At 56.9% G+C, this 7,422-nt stretch overlaps 1 pseudogene; it reads left to right on the top strand.

Annotated features, from left to right (window-relative positions):
• The first annotated feature begins 6,732 nt into the window (after window positions 1–6,732).
• Window positions 6,733–6,889, top strand: LOC143986401 (U2 spliceosomal RNA; annotated as a pseudogene).
• Window positions 6,890–7,422: the final 533 nt, after the last annotated feature.

The raw sequence follows: 7,422 nt of genomic DNA, 5'->3' as shown, positions 1-7,422 counted from the left end.
GGCACGGCGACTCCGCGGGCGGGACGGGCGGGTTTGTAGCACACGGGGAGGCTTTTACTGGACTGTTCGGACATGGGGGACGTAGCGGAGCTTTTGGAGCGGCTCCGGGCCGCAGCGGGAACACGTGGGGCGGACTGGTTACAGGAGCAGGTGGCGGGCATAACACGTGCGGCGGCGGGGGGGGCCAGTAGAGGGGGGGGATGGCACACCACGCGCTCGGCGGTCCAGGCCACCGGAGCGCTTCTCACCTGGCCCCTCCACCAGAGTCCAGCGCCCTACCAGGAGCCCGATAGCGGACCCGCCGCCCCCCCCCCGCGAAACGGTCTTCAGCGGGGGCTCGGGGGGGGTCCGGGCGGAATCCTATTCATGGGCGGGACTCGGGGAGCGGGGGCTTGGAGTCAGCAGTCACCCCCTCCCCACCGGCGCGGTCAGGGGACGGACGGAGCGGGGGAGACCCGGCGGAGGAGATCCAGCGACACACCTGCGCGTCCGCTACCAGACGCGGCGGGCAGGTCAGAGCGGAGCGGAAGTGGAGCCCGGAGGGTGGACGGGGACAGGCCTACGGGGCCCGCACGGGGACGCAGTGCGGGCGCCTTGCTCGGCAGGAGGGTCGGTCGGGCCTGCTGCGACGACAGAGCATCTACTAGCACAGCTGCTGCACCCCCGGGCTGCTCCACGGCCGGAGGGTCTGCTACGCCTATGCCGTCCGAGGCAGATGCGCGTTCCGAAGGGGAGCTGTCGGGTTCCGAGGAGGACGTCCTGGGTCGAGTGGCGGCGGCTGGAGTTTCCGGAGGGACGGCTGACGGGAGGGGACCCACGCAGCCAGGTAAGGGGCTTCATTTTCCTTCGCACATTTTGCCTGATGCTTTGGGGTGTCTGTCGGGGGGAGTAGGTGGGGGCGCGGCATGGGGCCGCGCGGGGGGGGTGCCGCGGGAGGCGGGCGGTTTGCCTGCCTCAGGCGGGACCCAGGGATCGTTGCAGGCGCTGTTGGGGGGTTTACAGGATCTGCTGCAGAGGTTTGCTGCCGGGGCGTCCGCGGGCCCCCCGCAGGTTGCACCTTGGGTGGGTGGTCTGGGGGCTGGGTTGGGCTCGAGTTCCCTTCCGGGGGACGGGGCGTCCCGTGGGGGTGAGGTATTACAGGGGCCCGGGGCTGGGGTGTCAGCGTCGCTGGAGGCGGGCTCCCCCTCTGGGGTGCAGGCGTCGGTGTCCGGGAGTGTGGAGGTAAGTTCGCGGCAGGAGGCGACGGTGGCTGGAGCATCCTCGGTAAGTACGGGGGACGACCTGACGGCAAAGGAGGCCGCGGCTCGGGTGGATTTGGTGCGGCTGGCGGACGCGGCTAGGTGTGAGGTTTATGTCTGTTACGAAGGGCCGTTGGGGGCGCATCTCAAGCAGGAGGTGCGGGAGAAGATCAAGAAGGGTGAGTATGTGGAGATCTTTTCGTTGCTTCCCTTGGAAAAATTCAATTTGGATAGGGTAAAGCCAGGTAGCTCCAAAAAAGATGATGAGGAGAAGAGGCGGTATCGGCTGATACCGCGGACTTTCCCCAATTGGCTGCAGGCGTTTGCCATTCTGGCCAGCGTGATTGGCGAAACGGCGCCGGAGCATTGCTCGGCCCTGTTTTGTTACATGGACGCTATCGGGGAGGCGCATAGGGTGTATGGGGGTACGGCTTGGCTGCGTTACGACGAGCAGTTTAGGCAACGGCGGGCGGTGCGGCCTGATATTCGGTGGGACCACAAGGATATCAGCCTTTGGATGCGGTTGATGGCGTCGGCGCGGACGCCGTCGCAGTTTTTTCAGGGGGGGGCCGGGGGAACCCCCGCCTCGGGACTTCCGGCCGGGAAAAAAATGGGCGTCTGCTGGCAGTTTAACGAGGGGGCCTGCAAGTTCGGGGGGTCCTGTCGATTTAAACATGAGTGTTCCGGTTGCGGTGGCTCTCACTCCCTCTCCCGTTGTTTTAAAAAGGGCAAGCGCGCCGGGGAACCTGCGTTCAAGGGGAGCAACCCCGGTGAGGGTGGAAAGGATGCGTCCTTTTCTAAATAGGTACCCGGACAAAAGGGCTGCGCGGGTGCTGGGGGAGGGGTTTGCAGTGGGGTTTCGGATTCCGTGTTCGTTAGAAGTTGTTCCACCGTTGGCTAGGAACTTGAGGTCCGCTCTGCAGCATCCGGGGGTGGTTAGCGAAAAATTGGCTAAGGAGGTTGCCTTGGGTAGGATGAGTGGCCCGTTCGTGGAAGAGCCGTTGCCGGTTTTGGTGGTGTCGCCGTTGGGGGTGGTGCCTAAGAAGGAGCCTAACAAGTTCCGGCTTATCCATCATCTGTCCTTCCCAAAGGGGGGTTCCGTGAACGATGCCATCGATCCCGAGGCCTGCACGGTGTCTTACACGTCGTTTGATGCGGCGGTGGGATGGGTGCGGCGTTACGGTAAGGGGGCCCTTATGGCAAAGTCTGACATTGAAGCGGCTTTTCGGCTGTTGCCGGTGCACCCGGGGAGCTTTTGGCTCTTGGGGTGTTCTTGGCAGGACCGGTTTTACGTGGACCAGTGCTTGCCCATGGGCTGTTCCGTCTCCTGTGCCTTGTTTGAACTGTTTAGTTCATTCTTGGAATGGGTGGTGCGCGACGTGTCGGGCTGGGCGTCGGTGATTCACTACCTGGACGACTTCCTCGTCGTGGGCCCCCCGTCCTCCAATGTGTGTGCGATCCTGTTGGCCACGTTGCAGCACATTGCGGATCGTTTTGGGGTGCCGTTAGCGGCCGACAAAACAGAGGGGCCGGCCACGGTCTTGAGTTTTTTGGGCATTGAAATAGACACCGAGGTGATGGAGTGCCGCTTACCGGAGGACAAAGTCCAGGGACTGAAGCAGGAGCTGAGGGAGTTGGTCGGCGTGCGGAAAGTGCAGCTGCGGAAGTTGCAGTCGGTCCTGGGTAAGTTGAATTTTGCTTGCCGGATCATTCCGATGGGGCGGATATTTTGCCGACGGCTGTCGGGGGCTACGGCGGGTGTTCTGGTTCCGACCTACTTCATTCGTTTGACAAGGGAACTTAGGGAGGACTTGAGGATTTGGCAGACGTTTTTGGAAGGATTCAACGGACGGTCGGTGTGGATGAAGGGGCCGGTGAGTAATTTTGACGTGGAGTTGGTGACGGATGCGGCAGGGTCAGCGGGCTATGGGGCCTTTTTTCGGGGGCAATGGAGCGCGGAGGCGTGGCCCCGGTCGTGGGTGGAGGCGGGGTATGCGAAGAACCTGGTGCTGCTGGAATTGTTTCCGGTGGTGCTGGCTATGGAACTGTGGGGGGAGTCGTGCCGGGATCTGAAGATCAGGTTGCACTGTGACAACATGGGCGTGGTGCAGGTGATCAATCGGATGTCGGCGTCTTCGCAGCCGGTGATCCGGCTGCTGCGCCACCTGGTGCTGAGGTGTTTGCAAGCGAACATATTTTTGTATGCAGTTCACGTACCGGGGGTGGACAATAACGTGGCTGATGCCTTGTCTCGATTCCAGTGGGAGCGGTTTCGGGCGTTGGCTCCGGAGGCGGCGAGCGAGGGGATCCCCTGCCCGGGGTGGCTCTGGGAGGTTGCGTTGGAATCGCCACGGACTGGATCAGGAGGTCGGTGAGCGGTGCGACATGGGCGGCATACAGTAAGGTGTGGAAGGAATGGATGGACTTTACACGGCTAGCGGACGCTGAGCTGGGTGGGGGTGGCGATCAGGGGCTGTTGGTGTTGTGCTTTGTAGCTAAGATCATGGAACGCTTGGGGTCGGTGTCATTGCTTGAGCGTAAGCTTGCGGCGCTGGCCTTTTGGTTTAAGTTGCGGGGGGAGGTTGATCACACAAAAAGTTTTTGGGTCAAGCAGGCGGTTAAGGGGTACAAGAAGGGCAATCCACGAAGGGATATGAGGAGGCCGGTGACCTTCCAGGTCTTGCAGGTTATCTGCGAGCGGTTGGGGGGAACAGTGCACTTCTGATTATGAGGTGCGGTTGTTCCGAGCGGCTTTTTCGTTGGCGTTTTTTGGGGCTTTTCGGGTGGGGGAGTTGGTCAGTCCGGCAAAGACTGTTGGGGGGGGTCTGTTGGGTCAAGATGTGACCTTGGGAGCTGATAGGGTGCGTTTGCGGCTGCGTAGGTCTAAGACGGATCAGACTGGGACTGGGGTGGACGTATGGTTGTTTGCGCTGCCGGGGTCGGGAGTATGCCCGGTGAGGGTGGTTTCGGAGTTCCTGGGGGTTCGGCCGCAAGGGGTGGGCCCGTTGCTGGTGCATCAAGACGGCACCTTTTTATCTCGTTTTCAGTTTGTGGCTGTGTTTAGGAGGTGTCTGCGGGCCGGGGGTTTGGATTGCTCTCAATTTGCCTCCCACTCCTTCCGCATTGGGGCAGCCACTGAGGCGGCCAGGTGCGGGTTGGACGAGGCTGTGGTCAAGAGGATTGGGCGCTGGGAATCACGGAGGTTTCGGTCGTACGTGCGGCCACACCTGATGTAAGCGGAGTTCGGGGTTGGGTTCATGTTTTACAGGTGGTGGGGGGGGGGGTGTATGTGTTAAGGGGTCGTGGTCGGGTTGCATAGTTGCTTTAGTATTTTGTTTTTTCCTTTCAGATGGAGGTCGCGAACGCCTCGTCTGGATTTTGGGGCACTCCTATGTTTTTTGGGGTGCCAGGAGAGCAGATGTCAGGCCAGAAGGAAGGCAGCTGGGGATTTCCCGGGGGGAGGCAAGCATACGGTGGTTGGGGATCCCCGGGCTTAAATGGGAAAGGGTGGTGCCGGAGTTTCATAGGTACGCCAGACTGGATAGGCCCCCGGATGTGTTGGTGTTGCATGTGGGGGGGAATGACTTGGGGGTCCGGTCCACCAGGGACATCGTTTCGGATGTAAAGAGGGATTTTCTCATGCTCCGGAGGGATTTTCCGAGTATGGTGGTGATCTGGTCGGACATTGTTGCGCGGACCGCATGGCGTATGGCTCGCTCGGTGGTTCGACTCAACAAGGCTAGGATTAAGGTTAATAAGGCCCTGGGGAGGTTTGTGTCCCGGAATGGGGGATTGGTGATACGGCACACGGAGTTGGAGGTGAATGTGGGCATGTACCTTAGGGGGGATGGAGTACATCTCACGGCAGTAGGAACTGACCTTTGGACCCTGGGGGTGCAGGGGGGGATTGAGAGGGCTCTGCGGGTGTGGAGGGGCCCTTAAGGCTAAGGTGGTCAGCCTTGCGGGCGGTGGCGGTGTCTTTGGTCTTTGACGGGGTAAAGGAAATTAGGTGATGGAACGGTGTGGGGGGCTCATAGGTGGTATGTCCCCCTTTTTGGTGTATCCCAGTGGAAGGGTAGGCTGGGATACGGGTTTGGTGACACTGCGGGAAGGTGGGGGTTGTCTCCGGGCTGTTAAACGGCCGGAGGCCTTGTATGGTACAAAATTTGGTCCCGCAGTGGGTTTGGAAAAGGGTAACGTTAAATGGAACCGAGGTACCGTCAAAGACCAAACGACTGGGAGTTGTAATTGCTGCTGCAAGATATATATATAAGTATGTTTCTATTTGACATTAAAGTTATTTATTTTATTTTGGTTAAAGGTTTTTGGTTAAAATAAAAGGCTGCTATGGCCAATTTATACTCCAAACTCCGGTGTGGTCTATTTATTGGGAATGGGGGAGGGAAAATGGAACGGTACAGGTATGGGTAGTAAAAGGTAATATTTACGGATAGGGGTAATTACCGAATGCATAGGTCAAGGGAAGCCCGTAAACGCAGGCTGGACGGAGGTGCAGGGCTGGCATGACTGATGCTAGGTAGCCCCTATAGGGTTAATCCTAGTGAGAAGACAGAGGGAGGGGTGGAGCTGCAGGAAGGGAAGAGGAGAGGGCGGAGTGATATAAAAGTAAGGGGAGGAGCCACGGCAGGAAGCGTGGGGTCACAAGGAAGAAGTTGCCCGCCCACCCGCCCCTTTAGGTTAAGATGCTATGTTTGTTTTCAGGTTGTTGTCGGTTGTCTCATTTTTCTTGCAGGTTCGGTTGAGGAGGTCGTCATAGCAGTGGAAGGCGGTGTCTTTGGTCTTTGACGGGGTAAAGGAAATTAGGTAATGGAACGGTGTGGGGGGCTCATAGGTGGTATGTCCCCCTTTTTGGTGTATCCCAGTGGAAGGGTAGGCTGGGATACGGGTTTGGTGACACTGCGGGAAGGTGGGGGTTGTCTCCGGGCTGTTAAACGGCCGGAGACCTTGTATGGTACAAAATTTGGTCCCGCAGTGGGTTTGGAAAAGGGTAACGTTAAATGGAACCGAGGTACCGTCAAAGACCAAACGACTGGGAGTTGTAATTGCTGCTGCAAGATATATATATAAGTATGTTTCTATTTGACATTAAAGTTATTTATTTTATTTTGGTTAAAGGTTTTTGGTTAAAATAAAAGGCTGCTATGGCCAATTTATACTCCAAACTCCGGTGTGGTCTATTTATTGGGAATGGGGGAGGGAAAATGGAACGGTACAGGTATGGGTAGTAAAAGGTAATATTTACGGATAGGGGTAATTACCGAATGCATAGGTCATGACACCAGGGACACCAGCAAACAGTCACGTAGACATGTTTCACACATATATATTGTGCTTAATCATATATTTCCCTGTCTCTGAAGACTCTCGCTGTGAGTGGGTTGATCAGCCTGAGTACCAGGACTTACCTCATCATTTAGATCACTGGACACCTTCAAAATTCCCCACCAGTGTGTACTTCCAAAGGAAGGGGTTAATCGCTTCTTCGCCTTTTGGCTAAAATCAGGTGTAGTATCTGTTCTTATCAGTTTACAGTAGGGGTGCTCCACTGTCATTTCCGCCTTTTGCTAGGAATGGCTGGCTGTAAAGTATCCCTGCTGGTATGATGGGGGCTCTGAAGTCTAGTACCACCTGGAACAGAAACCAGGGCGCCCACAGGCAGTTGGGACACGGGAGTAATTCCCCCCAGAAAACTGGAATGGCCCAATTCCTTCCGATTTGAATGGGTCTACCATGTCTGGCCATGGGCTGGGAAGACAGAGAGTCTGTGGTGCCTTTGGTTAAAGTGTGCTGATATCACAGTAGATCGGGACACTAAATTTTTAAAGAGAGGCTAAGGTACACATTGCCCAGCATGCCTCAGCCCCAATTGTGGAACCGCAATCATAGCATACATATGAGTAGTGGGAAAAAGCAGCAGAGCAAAATAAATAAATAAATGTATAACTAGGGGAAGAAAGAAAGGAAGGAGTTCTAAAGGAGTAACAATAAGAGCTAACTAGTTACTTGGGGGTAATAAAGGGTTAAATAGCAACTTTTAATCTACATTTGCAGTCCTGCTTCATACAAGACCTCCTAATTCACAAAGGAGGACTGGGCTGCCCTGTAGATTATGGGTTCTGCTACTAATTGGACAGACCGCTACTTGCCCAGGGATTCAGTGTGC

The sequence above is a fragment of the Lithobates pipiens genome, unplaced genomic scaffold, assembly GCF_037356315.1.
Source record: "Lithobates pipiens isolate NorthernLeopardFrog02 unplaced genomic scaffold, aLitPip1_a1.2 Scaffold_16, whole genome shotgun sequence".
Lineage (NCBI taxonomy): Eukaryota > Metazoa > Chordata > Amphibia > Anura > Ranidae > Lithobates > Lithobates pipiens.
The sequence above is the reverse complement of the archived record's forward strand: the minus strand, read 5'-3'. Positions and strand labels throughout refer to the sequence as shown.